This window comes from Palaemon carinicauda, chromosome 18 (genome assembly GCF_036898095.1).
Source record: "Palaemon carinicauda isolate YSFRI2023 chromosome 18, ASM3689809v2, whole genome shotgun sequence".
In the NCBI taxonomy this organism is placed as follows: domain Eukaryota; kingdom Metazoa; phylum Arthropoda; class Malacostraca; order Decapoda; family Palaemonidae; genus Palaemon; species Palaemon carinicauda.
The window spans coordinates 45,267,952-45,287,049 of NC_090742.1; the positions used below are offsets into that span (position 1 = coordinate 45,267,952).

At 47.9% G+C, this 19,098-nt stretch overlaps 1 protein-coding gene and 1 pseudogene across 1 annotated transcript in view; both read right to left on the reverse strand.

The window, feature by feature from the left end:
• Window positions 1-19,098, reverse strand: part of LOC137657811 (protein C1orf43 homolog) — a 127,964-nt gene that overhangs the window by 85,597 nt on the left and 23,269 nt on the right. The window lies entirely within an intron of this gene.
• LOC137658066 (5S ribosomal RNA) lies at window positions 9,914-10,032 on the reverse strand (annotated as a pseudogene).

The following is a 19,098-nucleotide window of genomic DNA, read 5'->3' on the forward strand; positions in this document are numbered from 1 at the left end:
TAACAAAACACTACCAATGGTTTATTACCTTACTAGCAAAAAGGATGAGCAAACTTACGAGTTCATTTTTAAATTTTTGAAAGACCGCAAGACGAACCCAACCTCAATCAGCATTGATTTCGAAATAGCCGCTATTACTAGTATAAGGAAGATATTTCCAGATGCTATTGTTTATGGATGTTTTTTCCATTTTGGTCAATGTCTGTGGCGTAAAATCCAGTCGTTTGGGTTTACAATATTGGTATACTGAAACCAGTAATGCATTTATCATAAAGCAATTTAAGGCATTGGAATTTGTTCCCTCTGATTATGTACATGCTTTTTTTGAAGAGCTCATTGCATCTCTAACGGAAGAAACAGAATGTGTTCTCGACGAATTTTTGACGTATTTTGAAGTGACCTGGTTAGGTGTAGTTCAACGTGGACGACGACGTAAACCCCGTTATGAAATTCAGCTATGGTCAGTTCATAGTCTTGTTGCAGATGACTTGCCACTCACGAATAATGCACTTGAAGGGTGGCATATTGTCCTTAACAGAAGAATGGTGATTAAGCATGCATCTGTAGAAAAATTGAAAAAAGAACAAGCAAATACAGAAATGTTGTTAGCGCTACTAACCAATGGGAGAGGGATTGGAAGGCAGAACATAAAATATGTTAGAATCAACGAACGATTGAAGAACCTGGTCACAAACTTTCATCCCGATCAAGGGAAACAATTTTTAAGAGCAGTTGCAAATAATTTTTAACACTTTCTAGAACTATGTTGTTATTAAAAGATAAATTTTGTGTTCAATATCTGTTGTACCACTTTTTAGAATTAAATTTTTTTGCTCATTATTTTTTTGTATCAACCTTTTATTGAATAAATTGTTTTACATAATTTTTTAGTTGTACAATTGAACCCTGTTATGATTCATTACTATAATAAATAATAAATAATAAATAATGAAAAAAAAAAATAAAAGAATAAAAAAATAAGAAAATTAAAAATAGAAAAAAAAATAAAATGAAAATATAAAAATAAAAAAAGATAATGATAATGATAAAGGGAATTTCACATAGTAAAGCTATGCTAATTAAGTTTAGATCCAACGACTGTTCGATATCTGTTGGTAAAGTGGTGCACTTCCAGTCGAAGGAATATATAAATTAATTCATTTGATAGACAACAAGAAACATAATCTTTATGGGTGAACAAACAAAATTAAGAATAATGTATATGAATTATCAGGAAATAATAAATAAATGAAGATGTAGTATATATATAACTAAATGAAATAAGTCGTCGACATTTTGTCCTACTCTAACAAATGTCTACATTTTGTCCGTCGACATTTTTTCCATCGACATTATGTCCGTCGACATTATGTACGTCGACATTATGTACGTCGACATTATGTCCGTCGGCATTTTGTCTGCACACCTTGCGGATGCTGTCATTCCAAAACCTGAGATTCCATGCGTCCAGCTGACCTTCAACCCAGACGTTTCGGACGCACTTCAAGACATTCATCTCGACGATGACAGGATGTCGAAGGTGTCGGACACCACCGAGAGGACCCTTATGGCCGAGGGTCAAGAAGAGGAACCTATGACGGCTCCTGACTCCGAAGAAGAGGACGCCGCTGCGCCCTCCGTAGCCTTCGTAGTCATCTCGGAACCAATCCCCTCTACATCGTCCACTCCTATGCCCACAAGAACGGACGATCCCATGGACAACTTCCAGGCCATGATGGCGATCCTCGAGGAGAGGTTCCGCAAGAGGGATGAGGATTTCAAGAAAGAAATCCTTCGCTTGACGAAGCAACACGAGCCTCAGAGGAGGCTGAACATCAAGGACCTTCCTACCTGCTCCGTAACCAACACGTGGAGGCATGGCGAGTACATGCCCATCACCAGCGGTAAGATCGTAATCAACGACAAGCTAGGCGCCGTCCCCCTTGAAGAGGTGGAATTCTGGCCTAGCTTTGAGGCGTACCCACACTGCTTTATACGCCTCAAATCAGAACCCGTTTCTAAGGAAGAAACTGAGCCGAAGGAAGTCATCGTGTTTGACCATGCAAAGGCTCAATCCCTGCTAGCCGGTTGCTTGAAGGACAAGGGCTACACCAACTCTAAGGTGCTGGCCCTTAGCAAGAAACACCTGTCCTTTCTTGCTCCAAGCACCATGGACTTCCTCTTCGCGGAGAAGTCTCTCCTGGCAGTGCTTAAGGCGGTGGAGGAGGGGAAATCCTGCCCTACATTGGAAGAATGTAGGCCCCTCTCCCTCCCCCACGACAAGAACTGGAAGGACATCCAGTTAACTTTCTCTGTGGGAAAGTTGGAGGCAGACATCACTGGACGTCAGTTCAGTGAGAACCTCCCCAAGCTCTCAGAGTATCTCCTTTGTCGGGAGCAGGATACATAAGAGAGGCTGGCTGCCTCTCTTTCCCTCCAAGTGATAATGGAGACAATGGCTGGTGAACACAGGACCCCAGGTGTCTTCATGGTCTTAGCCTAGACCCACCTAGCGACCCTGACGAAGGACTTCTATAGCTTCGTCAGAGCACAGAGGGCCTGCAGAGAGTTCGTGTTTATGTCAGCCGCTGTCAAACACCAACCAACGAAGCTGATTTCCTCCAACATTTGGGGAAAAGATCTCTTCCCAATGACTTGGTTAAGGAGATCGTTGACAAAGCTGCCACGGAAAACAGGAACCTTCTCCAAAAGTGGGGCATGTCATCGAAACGGAAATCTTCTCCGGATGAGGGGCCCCCAACCGAAGAAGAAGTCCAAGAGACCAAGGTCACAGCCACGTCAGGCTAAACATCAGCTTCCTGTGACCGCTGCTCCCAAGTTGGTGGCTCAGCCCCAACAAACCTTCCAACTGGTACCCCAGCCGATGGTGACTTAGTCACCAGCCTTCATGTCCGCCTTCGAGAGGCAGGCTACTACCTTTCGTCCCAAAGGTAGAGGCACAAGTAGAGACTCCTCTTGACGTCCCTCCACAGGGAGAGGAGGCAGGGGAGCAGGCGGTCGAGGAGGTAAGCCCTCCGGAAACCAGAAGCAATGAGATGCTTCCGGTGGGAGGAAGACTCCGCCTCTTCCAGGATCGTTGGACCTTCGATCCCTGGGCTCACAGCATCATCAAGAACGGACTAGGCTGGAGCTGGAGGACGCCACCACCAGTTTTCCACCGATTCTTCCAACACTCCACCCACGTTCTGGAAGAATACGTCCAAGAACTCTTAAACAAAAAGGTGATCAAGAGGGCAAAGTCCATCAGGTTCCAAGGAAGACTATTCTGTGTTCCCAAGAAGGACTCCGACAAACTCAGAGTCATTCTAGACTTGTCCCCTCTCAACAAGTTCATTGTGAACAACAAGTTCAAGATGCTGACCCTTCAGCACATACGAGCCCTACTGCCTCAAAAGGCATACAAAGTCTCGATAGACATGGCTGACGCCTACTGGCACATTCCAATTAATCGCCAGACCTCCTCCTACCTAGGATTCAGGCTTCAAAGAAGACAGTACGTCTTCACATGCCATGCCCTTCGGGTTAATCATAGCCCCAAGGATCTTTACGAAGCTCGCAGAGACAATCGTTCAACAACTACACCTACAAGGCATCCAGGTGATGGCTTACCTGGACGATTAGCTGGTGTGGGCAGCATCAGAAGAGGAATGTCTGCAAGATTCCGAGAAGGTGATCCAATTCTTGGAACATCTAGGTTTCAAGATAAACACCTAAAAGTCTCGACTTTCTCCAGCTCAGAAGTTCCAATGGCTAGGCATCCATTGGGACCTCCAGTCACACCGTCTTTCCATTCCGCTAAAGAACAGAAAGGAAATAATGAGGTCTGTCAAGAGACTTCTCAAATCCAAACGAATTTCAAGACGACAACAGGAACGGGTGCTCGGCTCCCTCCAGTTCGCTTCAGTGACAGACCCAGTGCTAAGAGCAAAGCTAAAAGATGCATCGGGAGTCTGGAGAAGATACGCATCAAACGCTCGAAGAGATCTCAAGAGACCTCTGCCGACTCGGCTACGATCACTCCTCAAGCCATGGTCGGAGGCCACGATGCTCAAGAGGTCGGTACCTCTGCAACTACCTCCACCCGCAGTCGTCATACGAACGCATCGCTAGAAGGATGGGGGGTCACTCCCATCAACGTCAAGTTCAAGGAACGTGGTCTCCCCTATTCAAGACGTTTCACATCAACATCTTGGAGGCCATGGCAGTCTTTCTCACCTTGAAGAGGCTGTCCCCATGTCCCTCAGTCCACATCCGACTGACCTTGGACAGCGACGTACTGTAGTGGTCAGATGTCTCAATCGTCAGGGCTCAAGATCGCCCCAACTCAACCAAGTGTTGTTGCCCATCTTCCGTCTGGTGGAGAAGAAAAGATGGCACCTCTCAGCAGTTCACCTTCAAGGATTCCGCAACGTGACAGCGGATGCTCTATCCAGGACAGCCCCGATAATCAGAATGGTCCCTAGACGCCGACTCATTCTCCTTCATTTCCCAACAAGTTCCGGAACTGCAAATAGACCTCTTCGCAATGAGCGACAGCAAGAAACTTCCTCGCTACGTGGCCCCATACGAGGACCCTCGAGCGGAAGCGGTGGACGCCATGTCCCTGGATTGGAACAGATGGACCAAGATTTACCTGTTCCCTCCACCCAACCTTCTGCTAAAAGTCCTCACCAAGCTGAGATCCTTCCAAGGAATAGCAGCCCTAGTGGCTCCCAAGTGGCCCAGGAGCAACTGGTTCCCATTGATTCTGGAATTACAACCCAAGCTAATTCCCCTGCCGGACCCAGTTCTGTCTCAACAAGTTCAGAAGTCGACTGTCTTTGCTTCATCACAGAAAACCCGAGACCTTCATCGCATGATTTTCTCTCCCTAGCCGTCAAGAAGAGGTTTGGGATCTCGAAAGAAAGCTTAGACTTCTTAGAGGAATATAAAACAAAATCTACCAGAAGGCAATATGAGTCATCTTGGAACAAATGGGTGGCCTTTGTCAAGGCGAGAAATCCTAAGGAAATATCGATGGAATTCTGCTTGTCCTTCTTCATTCACCTTCATGGACAAGGCTTAGCGTCCAACACGATTTCCACATGCAAATCGGCCCTGACAAGACCCTTACTTTATGCCTTCCAAATAGACCTGTCCAGCGAAATCTTCAACAAGTTGCCGAAGGCATGCGCTAGACACAGGCCTGCAGCCCCTCCGAGACCCATCTCCTGGTCTCTCGACAAGATGCTACATTTTGCTTCAGGTTTGGACAATGAGACTTGCCCTCTGAAAGATTTGACTCAGAAAGTGATTTTCTTGTTTGCTCTAGCCTCGGGGGGCTAGAGTCAGTGAAATTGTGGTATTATCAAGATAAGCAGGCCAGATCCAGTTTGCAGAAACAGGCAAACTCACCCTCTTTCCTGACCTAACGTTTCTCACCAAGAACGAGCTACCCACTAAGAGGTGGGGTCCCTGGAGAATCTGCCCTCTGAAGGAAGATATCTCCCTGTGTCCAGTGGAGAGTCTAAAGGTCTATCCTCGAAGAACTTCAGACTTCGGAGGAGGACAGCTCTTTAAAGGAGAAACATTGGGTTCCGACTTGTCACTTAAACAACTAAGGGCAAAGATCACCTATTTCATTCGCAGAGCGGATCCTGACAGTACACCCGCAGGTCATGATCCCAGGAAAGTCACCTCTTCCTTGAATTTCTTCCAATTGATGGACTTCGAGAGTCTTCGCTCGTTCACAGTATGGAAGTCATCGAGAGTGTTCTTTAAACACTATGCGAAGCAGGTGCAAGAAGTTAAACACTACGTGGTAGCTGCAGGTAGTGTGCTAAAACCTGCTGCTTCGTGCTGCGAAGAACAGTGAGTTATATGGGACTCTAACTCTAAGGGTGTCTGTGTTGACACTAGTGCGCAACATAGTGAAAATTGTGTCACCGTGGTGACACTATGGACTGTTCTAATATACTAAGGTGAAGTCACATAGACTAAACACTTGTGCCACGTGTTTTCAAACATGAAGTGTATCTAAGACATTTTCAGAAAGACATTACAATTCCTGCGGAACTGACATGTGTGATGGCAAGTTTTTCCTTTTCAGATACCACAACCATTTCTGCTAATGTTCCAAGACTATGTAACTTATTTACATTCTAATTACAAATTTACATTAATTTTTATGTATGCTAATTCTCATTTATTGCTAATATATCAATTTATTGTTTTCGTGAGTCTTATTTTGCCCTAATATTGTAATAAAAATCTGTTTGAGAGTTTTACTATCCCTCTATTCTGTATAAGATAATTGAACAATAGAATTCTATCGTTCTTACGCTGAAACAGACTCATCTAGCCTAAGGTAATTTGTTCCAACACGTTATACTTACCTTACCTATTACCTTGCTCTGGGACCGGCAGGTACTTCTTGATGCTGGGTGAGTTCCATTTATCATGCAACTTCGAGACTTTCCACAAGTCCAATAGGACTCATCCCTGCTGGGGGGCAGGAAGCAGTAACATAGTACATGCTCGACTGAAGTGACATATACCGGTAATGTCACAGGTCTCTTGGGTCATTAGACCAAAGGAATATTGTCTAGAAGTCGAAGGCACTACGGAGGGGAAAAATCCACGATACATTAATGCTCTGGTACACTTCCATCAGGACGACATGGCCTGACCCCAGAAAACGGATTTTGAGCGAAGCGAAAAGTCTATTTTTGGGTAAGATAGCCATGTCGTCCTGATGGACCCGCCCTTTGTTCTCTATAAGGCCTTAGCAGGCCCCCTCCTGATCTTACTGTATCATGGGGGCTGGTCTTAACACCAAAAGGAATGGAGTTGCCGGGCGGTGATGATGTCAGCCAAGATGGCGTCGCATATGACGTCATCTGAGTACCCATAACAGTAATGGAGGAGGAAAACTTTGTAACGGCTCCTCCCATATCTTGCCACTAATTACCCCCATCGAAGCGTAAACGTTATGTGGGGTGCAGATAGCTATGTGGTGTGTCAAGAATACGTCCCCTGTTATTATGCGATATCCTAAAGGACAACCTTAAGGGTACTTGCGCCAGAAGTTAGAATTCTGGAAACATGACAAATTCGGAGATAATTTGTATTTTTCCTAACCATACAAACCTTAGCTATTTACATTGGGTTTACCTTTTAGCGTAGCTGAAATGGCGAGCCATTAGAATTAGAGGTAGGACTTGTCTTGGGGGACAGGGCTGGCGGGCAAATATATGTAAATAGCAAAGGTTTGTATGGTTAGGAAAAATACAAATTATCTCCGAATTTGTCATTTGTTCCGTAACCGAAATACAAACCACGCTATTTACATTGGGTGACTTACCCCTTAGGAAGTGTGGAAAGTCCCCAGCCATACTGGCTTTGGCTTTACCCGGGAACTCAGAATCCAAGTGAGTCGCACTCGAGAAAAGGAGTCCCTGCACCTCACAAGTTCCTTGCTCCGCAAGGAACCGTGTGGCCTATATAAGCTTGTGTGTGAAGGAAGAAGTGTGACCCGTCCTAGGCAGTTGACCTGGAGTTCCAGAAGGAACTCTGGGTTAGGACGTTCCCAATACCACCTCGTCAGGGAATGGGGGACGCGACAGTATTGACTCAATACTCGGAACACAAGGAAGCATGGTTTACCTGCAGAGGTTTGAGGTCAGCTATGCAGAGACCAGGATGCTGCTTCCCAGTAGAGGGGATGGTGAAGAAAGAAGTAAGGGCCAGAAATACTTCTTTCGTTCATGCAGACTAAAACCTGATAACAATGCCCTCAACCTTCTGCTACCTGTCCAAAAAGGAGCCTGAGGTTAGACCAGCTGTTGTGTAGCCACCACAGAGCGATAGAAACGTATCGATACTCCTGTGGGTCACGTCCTGCAGGAAGCCGGCTGCGAAGGTCATTAGACGCTTCCCGACTCCAGCCTGCAGCACCTGCGTCACAGAGTAGTATTACTCGAAGGCGAGGGACGTTGCGATGTATCCGACATCGTGCTGTAGGGCGACGTGACGGGGGAGGGTCTGGATTCAGGTCGAGATGAATGTCCTTGAGTCCGAGCTGAAGAGGTATACTGGTGACTCTCCCCCGTGTCCTTGTGCTCCCAACCCGGCTGCACGTGAGGACAAACTGCAGCTGTTCCCAAAGATAACCCCCTCGATTCCTTTACTGGCAAGAAGGAGAAGGTTTTGGGTCATCTGATACAGAATGGTGACTCGAAATCTTAAAGGAATTGGACCAAAGGAATTGGACCGAAGGGCCGGGACCCCAAGATTCTGAGTCTAGCCAACAATTCAGGAGCGAACCTGAATGTTGCCTTCCCCCATTCCTTAAAAAGGGCGGAGTTGTACGAGACCAAGAAGATTGCTTACACACTGGCCGAGGCCAGAGTGAGCAGGAGCCCCAAGACGGAATACGATCAGAGGCCTGACGTAATGGGTCTTGAGAAGATCTCTTAAGGGACTAAAAAGTCCGAACCATGCTCCATGTTGGAGGTCTCACTCCGACTGGGGGCAGGGACGTTCGCAGCTTCGCATGAGCGAGGAAAGGTCCAGCGGGAAGGAAAAAGTTTATTCCTTTCAGCCTGAAGGCCAGGGAAAGGCTGAGCGACAGGCTTCACTGCCGAGAGCGGAAAGAAGTTTCCTCCCGCCGAAAAGCAATACGTTCGTTATTGCTGGAGAAGAGACCTCAAGGGAAGAGGTATATCTCCCACGACACCAACCACAGAAGACTCTCCACTTCGCCTGGTAGACCCCTGCAGATGACTATCGCAGATGATGCGACCTCCGCCCCGCGACTGTAGCGGGTTGTCTCTTCTTGAGGAGGAGGCGTAGTGTCTCCAGGCGTGAAGCCGAAGCGATGCCCCGACTCGTGAAAGATGTTGCAGTGTGGTTGTTTGAGTAGCCTGTGCCGTGGAAGAAGCTCTCCCGGGAGTTCCGTCAGGGGAAGCAGAGGGTCCGGAAACCGTTCTGCGTATAGTCCCAGTGGAGCTCTCAGGGCCATTGAAAGGTTGACAGACAACCTGGTCTTGTCGAGACCCATTCTCAAGAGACAACAAAGAAGACGCAGGCGTCGATGTTGTCCCACCATCACCGGAATGCATCTTGCCAAAGAGTCTTGGGGTCTGAGACTGGGGGGAAGAACAGCGGAAGCTTGAAGTTCCAAGCTGTCGCGATCAGGTCCCCCAGGCCAGGACTTACTGGTTACTAAAGGCCAAAGACCCCCAGGTACACTCTATCCGCGAGGCTCTGCTCAGATAGTCAGAGAGAACATTCCTCTGCCCGGAATGAGCGAGCCGATAGTGGTATTGAGAGGATCTCAAATCATCTCAGTATCTCTACTGCAAGATGCGAAGGTATGAAAATGCGTCCCTTGCTGGTTGGAATACGCCAGTACCATGAAGTCGTCGCGCACGGAGCGACTCGGCAGGAGCTGTAGGGTCTGTAGAGGGGCCAGACTACGGCCCCTAAGCCTGCCTGAATGATGGAGAGGTATCCTTCAGGTCCTGACCATAGGCCTGAACCGGAACATGCCCCCCCCCCCCTCTTTTCTTTGCCGAGTCCGAGAACGGCATAAAAAATGTGGGGAAAGGACGAGAATATCCACTCCCATCAAGAGGTTCCATAGGTCAACACCCATGCAGGTCTAATCGTTCCGCTGGTCCCATAGGGGCCAGAAAGTCCGGTTAATCGTTGCTTTGAAACCACCGGAACTTGGGCCGCCCCACAGGGAACTTATCCTGAGGCGACCGTTCGGGACTTTAGACGGGTCAATGAGGAAATGAGACCTAGGAAACGTTCCAAGGTAGGGCTGAAAGCTCTGCTTGACTGAGAACAGGTACTGCGACTCTCCTCAGCCTTGCCACAGCCAACTGAAGGGAAGGCTCGGAGGAGGAGGCAACAGCATCTGGCGTCCCCAGGCGGTCACCCATCCAAGTACCGACCAGACCCGACGTTGCTTAACCTCGCAGGACGGATGAGAAGCGGGGATTCCAACGTGGTAAGGCCGTTGACTCAATATCATGGCTAGATACTCCAGATGTTGAGGCAGAAGTAGAGAAGGCTCCTAGCAAATTATCATGATGCCTCACTCATGGTAAGGATCCGGAAGCTTGTCCCGGCGTTGAAGAAGGTCGAACCCGAGCCTACCGGAGTTGACCAGACCTCCAAAAGGCGAAGGAGGCGGAAGCCTGCTCCTGAGTGGCCATGAGGAAAGCAGGGAGTTCTCTGGGGAAAAACCTGCGATGCCACGGCGGGATCGCCACACCGCATCTTAAGCAGGAACACCTGTAGTCTAGGCTAAATTCCAAGAGCTTCCTAGAAGATGGATGGAATGGAAACTGAAAGCACCCGTCCTTCCGATCCAGGGCCTAAGGAGTCCTGCCGCCTCGTTACCAGTCTGATCGATTCTGCTGTTCCACGCTGGACGAAGTTTGTTCAACAAACTTAATCAGAGCTGAGAGCTCGACTACGGAATTTCCGTCTCAGATGCTTTCCTATGAGAAAGGATCGACTGAAGAAGCCGGGGGGAGAAGCCGTCGACGATCCTATGGAGGACCTACTCCTAAGGCATGGATCATTCTGCCCAAACGGGCAAAACTCTTGCCGACTCCATGGCATAGAGGTTCAGTGACACTGAATTCGCTGACAGAGACGGCAGGCGCGATATCCTTGGCTGATCATGGAGATCGTGCAGGAATCGGCATCGGGAAGCTGTTATCCGGATGAGTAACCTTAGGCATCCTCCCAGCGTGAGACCTGCAAGGGGGGGTTGCCAATCCTAGAGTTCGTGAACTCTGCCGCTCCCTCTAGGATTATGCCTCCCCGGGAGAGCCTCCCGTGCTACCTGTTCCTGACAGGAGGGGACTGCTATTGGACACCTTGTCTTAGCTACCGATAACTTAGGCCGACGAGGCTGAAAGATAGAGGCGCTGGAGGCCTGCAGGGTCTGGAAGAAAGCGCCTTGGAGGAGTGAAAACGGAAGTCGACTTCCTCCGCACAACCGCTGTCTATGTCTCTGTCCTTGGGCACAAACAAGCTCTTCCCAAGGATGGAAGGGTGTCCGAGTTTGTCGACATCCATGGATGAGACACCCAAGAGGAAGCCCTCGGTCATTGCGTCCAGATGGTCCAACGTCGAGCTTGCCCGCAAGTTCGAAACTTGGCGACGAAACGCCAAGGTGCTTGAGCCCGAGAGGAGGAAAGTACCCATGATCTTCCTGGAGCTTCCTTGTACAAAACCTCGGGTCGCAACCGAGGAGGGAAAGGACCTGGTAAGCCCCTTTCACGAGATGGAGAAGAGGAAGGGGTAAACCAGTCACCCCTTGGCCGACGGAGAAATCTCGAACGGAAAGCTCCCTGGCAAAACCCTTCCAGGGAATGACGGGGAAGGGCTAACCAGGTTCTGGAAAGAAGAATGTTGCTCAGACCTCCCTGAAGATTCTTCCTGCTCTTGCATGTGCCATGCTCTGCGTTTACGGGGTGAGGACCGTGTTCTGGAAATACGCTCCAGAAGACTCGCCAGGCTGGCCATGTTGCGAAACCCCGACGGGAATCGCGGTCGCAATCGCCCTGGCGCTCGCGCGATGGTAAATCAATGGTTTGCGCATGGCCGAATGTGGAAGCGCCCATGCGCGGGCACGCAGGAGCACAAACGAAAGTGCGAGAAGGAGCGCAGAAGGAGGGCGAGCGTGGTAAGATGGGCGAGAGCTGGTGGTCGGCGAGCGATGACCCGTAGACGAGCAATGGATACTGCAGGAATCAAGCCGACGTTTGCGCGATGGAACACCGTCGGTTCGCACGATGGAACACCGTAGGTTCGCGCGACGGAACACCGTCGGTTTGCGCGACGGAACACCGTCGGTTTGCGCGACGGAACACCGTCGGTTTGTGCGACAGAACACCGTCGGTCCGCGCGACGGAACACCGTCGGTCCGCGCGTCGGAACACCGTCGGTCCGCGCAACAGAACACCGTCGGTCCGCGCGATGGAATACCGTTGGTTCGCGCGCGGGCGAACATTGGAGCGCATGAGCGTAGGCGCGCGGGCGTGTGGACGCGCAGGCACGTGGGCGCGCGGGTGAGCACAAGCGGTCGGGAGACCGATGGCGCGTATGCGGGCGATGGCGCGTTCTGGCGAGCGATGGCCCGTAGGCGAGTGAAGGCGCGTTGGCAAGCGATGGCGAGCGGTGGTGCGTTAACAAAACGCTAGCGCGCAGGCGAAGAATCGCGCGGGCGCGTAGGCGATCGCTAACGCGTAAGAGACTAGGGATGGTTAGTGTGCATCGCGCTAACAGAAGGCACGCAGGTGCATCAGGAAGGTGAGCGCTGAAACAAGCTGTTAATCAGGCGATCCTAGACGGTCAGAAAAAAACGTTAGCGCCCATTGGTGCGTGGCAGAAAAGGGCGTGCAGATGTGCGCTGGCGATTGAAGAAAGCTGGCGCACAGAAGGACAGAAGTAAAGGTGAGCGCTGGCGAGCAGGAGGAAGATCTACGGCAAGACTCAGCTACCGGAGATTGTGGTCCACAGCAGACGAGCGCTAGATCGCTACTGATGGTGTCCAGGGGAACTGACACGCGTGGCAGATCGATGGCGATCGTTGACGCGTAGGAGATCGCTGACGAGCAGGCGAACGTTGACGCGTCTGTGGTCGCTGGCGAGCTGGTGATCGCTGGCGAGCAGAAGGCAACGCGTGGAATCCTGTGCGTAGAAGAAGAGTCCTTGTCCAAGACCTGAACCGAAGTTCTAGATCGCGAGGGCAAACGTGGGCGCACAGGGCGCGTAACAGGAACCAACAGGAACAGCAGAGACGATCATCAGGAGAGCGCTGACGAACAGGAGAGCGCTGGCGAACAGGAGAGCGCTGGCGAACAGGAGAGCGCTAGCGATCAGGAAAGCACTGATGAGCAGGAGAGCGCCTGTGCGCTAACACTGAGCAGGAGAGAACACTGCAGAAGGGCGCGCAGGAGAACCCTGACACGCAAGGGAAGAACCCCCATGGGAGGCAACCCTTTGCCCCGAAGGGATCATTGTCCGTCGGGAGACTGATGTCCGTAAGAAGACCGTTGTCTGTCCGTCGGGAGACTGATGTCCGTCGGAAGACCGTTGTCTGTCCGTCGGGAGACTGATGTCCGTCGGAAGACCGTTGTCTGTCCGTCGGGAGACTGATGTCCGTCGGAAGACCGTTGCCCGTCGGGAAGGCCGTTGCCCGTCAGAAGACGAGGTCAGACTGCTGTCCATCTGCACCAGGGGCGGAAGATCAAGAAGAAGGAGTTGTAGGCTGCATACGGAGATTCAAAAAGGCACCTCTTAGCACCCTTATAGGGAGATGGGAGGCCCTTACGACGTAGCGGACGGTGAGCCTTACGGCGAAGGCGGCCAACAGCAACAACAGCAAAGGAGACCTCCAAAGAGGAGTCTCTATGAGTGTACTCTCTCGCGAACGAAAGAGAAACACTTCGTAGAAGAGACGGGTCAGCCAGTGACCTAAAAGGAGCAATCCTCCGAAGAGGGGCTCCTGCAGTTGCCCAGCCCCTTGAGCGTAACTGCAGGTGCGACCGCTCAGCACCACGAGCATAGTCGCACGAAAAAAAGGCAAGAGAAGAACCCCCAAAGGGGAAAAATTCAAGCCTGGACACGAAAAATTTCCCTCGGAAGGAAAGTTACCCACCCAAGGAGGCGAGCCTCCTGAGTGTTCTAAAATGAACTGGAGAGCTGTCAATCATCACGGGAGTACTTCCAGGAGAAGGAGACACGCCCCTGACGAAGATCTATAGGGGAGGCAGCAACAGCCGAATCCCCAGGTCTCAACAAGACAGCTCACTCCGTTGTCACATTACAGAAACGAACTAGATCGGTAACTGTGAAAAATAAAACAAAAATCATTAGTTAACATTCATTCAACCGGGAAGGCTCCGAAGAGGAATCCCGAGGGAAAGGAACACAAGAATTACACAACAGGCACGTGCTCCCACAACCACTTACACTCACGGAAGGAGAGCTGTAACCAACACAGAATTATAACAATTATAATTATGTAACTATGTAATTATGTAACTTAAAAATGAATGAACACTAAAGAAAGAACGAAAACCCCGAAAGGAATCGTTCTACAAAGCTGAAAAATCAACAAATACAATTAGATTCATAAACTAATTGAGACAAAACGTACGGCGTAGCAACCCCCCCACACGGGAAGGAAGCTACAAAGGCGTAGTAAAAGGGTGAACGACCTCAAGAGAGAGAGAGAGAAAGACCGAAGTCAAACTCGATCACGACCCATAAAATTACACCATGGTGGCCTAACTGCCGAGGGCTCCACGGAGATATCGTACACTACACACACAAGCACAAACTCTGAAAAGGAAACTTACTGATTTCTATACTCAAATATATACATAAACATGAAAAAATGTTTACATATATATTGAGTAAAAGAAAAGTAAGTGATTAAGTAAAGACAAAACAAATAATGGCTGCCAAGCGAGGACGAAGACAGACACGTCTGTCTATCGCCCGAGCCAAAAGTGAAGAGAAGCAATTCACCGGTGTGTGAGGGGGGGAGGGGTAGCTAGCTACCACTCCCCTACCCCCCTGCTAACTAGCGCGGGGGTAATACACCCTCATTAAATTCTAATGGCTCGCCATTTCAGCTACGCTAAAAGGTAAACCCAATGTAAATAGCGTGGTTTGTATTTCGGTTACGGAACAACTTTAGTTTAATTCTCTGGGATTATCCACTGTAATCATATATACCCTTAGGAAGCTACTAAAGGAACCTTCCATCAGGACGACATGGCTATCTCACCCAAAAATAGATTTTCTGCTTCGCTCAAAATCCGTTTTAGCACATGAAAGTCCACTGTTTGTGCTTATTTCAATAGTCTTATTTCTGTTGTGATTTTAAATATTAATCCCAATAAGTAGAAAGAAGGATATGGGTCCAGGGGTCCTTGGACTGGTAGGATGTGCCCCACTGGGTTAGGTTAGGTTATGTAATGTTAGGTTAGGTTGTGATGGAATAGGATATACCCCATGACACATCATAAAAGTTAAAGGGAGGATAAAGGCTATGGTGCCACCTGACACCCAAGCCAAGCAGGACCTGTTTCGTTAATTAGATAAGTTGAAGATGCAGTACTATAACACATACCACTGCCATAATTTAATGTTATTTAATTGCTAATCCTTTTCACTGTTACTGACTACACACTGAATTCACATCTTTTTTCCACCTTTCCTTTGTATTTTTTGGGAGAAGGGGGCATATTTTACTATTCTAACGAGCAATTCACTCATTTTAGGCTTTCCTAACTAAAAATAAAAACCATGGATTTTCACAATGGTCTCTGATTAAACCAGGGATGATATCTATTTTGTTTTTTATATACTGCAATAGCTTCTTGATATGAATAATGAGAAAAATTAACCAAAATCTTTGGGAATTTAGGGAATCCCAAAACATTTCCCATTGTACAGTATATTGTTAGTTACACATATTTCTAAATATGATGGGCCTCAAAACCTGATTTTTTAAATCAATGCATTATGGATAAGAATGCCAGACTGCATTTTGTTTTTTCATACAGTCCTTCTGAATTGTGGAAAAAGGGATGAAACTGAAACCCAATTGGTTTCTCTATTGTAAGATTACTGTAAAATAATGAATAACCTACACTATGGTGTAATTCTAGAAAGCCAACTTTAGTTATTATGAATGACATCTTTAGTGTGATTTTTTTAAGCTAGATTTAATTATTTGAAGCTATACACAACTACTATCGTTTCCAGAGGCCGTGTAATAGTGTTTTTCCCAAATATCTAACAAACCGGCTTATGAATTTCCATGAAACTACAGCAATGAATGTTTGAAACATTGGCCTAATTTTTGGTGGTACAATGAATTGACAAATGTGCTTAATTAACCCTTTTACTCTTAGAAATAAGAGGAACTTCTTCCCTTCCTTCAGAGCGTTTCGAAGAAGTGTTACTTAATCACGTAACTGTGACGCAGAGGTTCCCCCAACCCCCCTTCGGTGTTTACACCTATGGGTATCCTAGTACTCCCCCCCCTTCCTTCTTGCCTTTTTTCCTTCATTCCCATTGTTATTAGGCTACCGAGTAAATCCCTGTTAGGAAAGACTGTGTACTGCACATATAAAATGAGCTGGAAGAGCAATAATGTTATTTTCATTAGTAAAATAAATTTTTGAATATACTTACCCGATGATCATATAGCTGTCAGCTCTGCTGCCCGACAGAAAAACCTACGGGCGGAATACGCCAGCGATCGCTATACAGGTGGGGGTGTACATCAACAGCGCCATCTGTCAAGTAGGTACTCAAGTACTCGATGTCAAGTACAGAACCAATTTTCTCCTCGGTCCACTGGGTCTCTATTGGGGAGGACGGGTGGGTCCTTTAATTTATGATCATCGGGTAAGTATATTCAAAAATTTATTTTACTAATGAAAATAACATTTTTCAATATTAAACTTACCCGATGATCATATAGCTGATTCACACCCAGGGGGGTGGGTAGAGACCAGCATTACATGTTGACATTATTATGAGCTAAGTATTCCGTATTTCATTTTAGCAGTTATTCAAAATAACAAACATAAAATAAATAAGTACCTGGTAAGGAAGTCGACTTGAACAATTACTCTGCCTTTTTAAGTACGTCTTCCTTACTGAGCCTCGCGATCCTCATAGGATGCTGAGCGACTCCTAGGAGCTGAAGTATGAAGGGTTGCAACCCATACTAAAGGTCCTCATCAAAACCTCTAATCTAGGCGCTTCTCAAGAAATGACTTTGACCACCCGCCAAATCAAGTAGGATGCGAAAGGCTTCTTAGCCTTCCGGACAACCCAAAAACAATAATAAAACATTTCAAGAGAAAGATTAAGAAAGGTTATGGAATTAGGGAATTGTAGTGGTCGAGCCCTCACCACTACTGCACTCGTTGCTACGAATGGTCCCAGAGTGTAGCAGTTCTCGTAAAGAGACTGGACATTCTTAAGATAAAAGACGCGAACACTGATTTGCTTTTCCAATAGGTTGCGTCGAATATACTTTGCAGAGATCTATTTTGTTTAAAGGCCACGGAAGTTGCGACAGCTCTAACTTCGTGTGTCCTTACCTTCAGCAAAGCTTGGTCTTCCTCATTCAGATGGGAATGAGCTTCTCGTATTAACAGTCTGATAAAATAGGATAAAGCATTCTCTGACATAGGCAAAGATGGATTCTTAACTGAACACCATAAAGCTTCAGACGGGCCTCGTAAAGGTTTTTAAATAGAACTTAAGAGCTCTTACAGGACATAATACTCTTTCTAGTTCATTTCCAACCATACGATAAGTTTGGAATATCGAACGATATTGGTCAAGGCCGAGAAGGCAGCTCGTGTTTGGCTAGAAAACCAAGTTGTAGAACATGTAGCCGTTTCGGATGAGAATCCGATGTTCTTGCTGAAGGCATGAATCTCACTGACTCTTTTAGCTGTGGTTAAGCATATCAGGAAAAGAGTCTTAAAGGTGAGATCTTTCAGGGAGGCTGATTGAAGCGGTTCGAACCTGTCTGACATAAGGAATCTTAGTACCACGTCTAAATTCCAACCAGGTGTAACCAAACGACGCTCCTTCGTGGTCTCAAAAGACTTAAGGAGGTCCTGTAGATCTTTATTGTTGGAAAGATCTAAGCCTCTGTGACGGAAGACTGATGCCAACATGCTTCTGTAACCCTTGATAGTGGGAGCTGAAAGAGATCGTTCTTTCCTCAGATATAAGAGAAAGTCAGCTATTTGAGTTACAGAGGTACTGGTCGAGGATACGGATACTGACTTGCACCAGTTTCGGAAGATTTCCCACTTCGATTGGTAGATTCTAAGGGTGGATGTTCTCCTTGCTCTAGCAAACGCTCTGGTTGCCTCCTTCGAAAAGCCTCTAGCTCTCGAGAGTCTTTCGATAGTCTGAAGGCAGTCAGACGAAGAGCGTGGAGGCCTTGGTGTACCTTCTTTACGCGTGGCTGACGTAGAAGGTCCACCCTTAGGGGAAGTGTTCTGGGAACGTCTACTAGCCATCGAAGTACCTCGGTGAGTCATTCTCTCGCGGGCCAGAGGGAAGCAACTAGCGTCAACCTTGTCCCTTCGTGAGAGGCGAACTTCTGCAGTACCTTGTTGACAATCTTGAACGGAGGGAATGCATATAGATCTAGATGTGACCAATCTAGTATCTATATGAACAACTGCTGGGTCCGGGATAGGTGAGCAAACTATTGGGAGCCTCTTGGTCATCGAGGTTGCGAAGAGATCTATGGTTGGCTGGCCCCAGGTGGCCCAAAGTCTCTTGCATACATCCTTGAGGAGGGTCCATTCTGTTGGAATTATTTGTCCCTTCCGACTGAGACAATCTGCTATGACATTCAAGTTGCCTTGGATGAACCTCGTTACTAGTGAAAAGTCTAGACCTTTTGACCAGGTGAGGAGGTCCCTTGCGATCTCGTACCATGTCAGAGAGTAGGTCCCTCCTTGCTAGGAGATGTACGTCAAAGCCGTGTGTTGTCCGAGTTCACCTCCACCACTTTGCCTTGAAGGAGAGACCTGAAGCTTTTCCAGGTCAGACGTACTGCCAGTAGCTTCTTGCAGTTGAAATGCATTGTCCTTTGACTCGAGTTCCATAATCCCGAGCATTCCCTACCGTCTAATGTCGCACCCCAGCCTACGTCCGTTGCGTCCGAGAAGAGAACGTGGTTGGGAGTCTGAACAGTCAGGGGAAGACCCTTTCTAAGGTTGATATAGTCCTTTCACCAAGTCAGACCAGAATTTATCTTTCCGGAAACCGGGATCGAGACCGCTTCTAGCGTCTTGTCCTTTTTCCAGTGAAAAGCTAGATGGTATAGAAGAGGACGGAGGTGTAGTCTTCCTAGTGACACAAATTGAACCACGGATGACAGTGTCCTTACCAGACTCATCCACAGCCTGACAGGGCAGCGTTCCTTCTTCAGCATCTTCTGGATGGATAGCAGGGCTGGGGGTTGATCGTCTTATTCAGCAACGTCCTCATCAGAGGGTTCCTCATCCG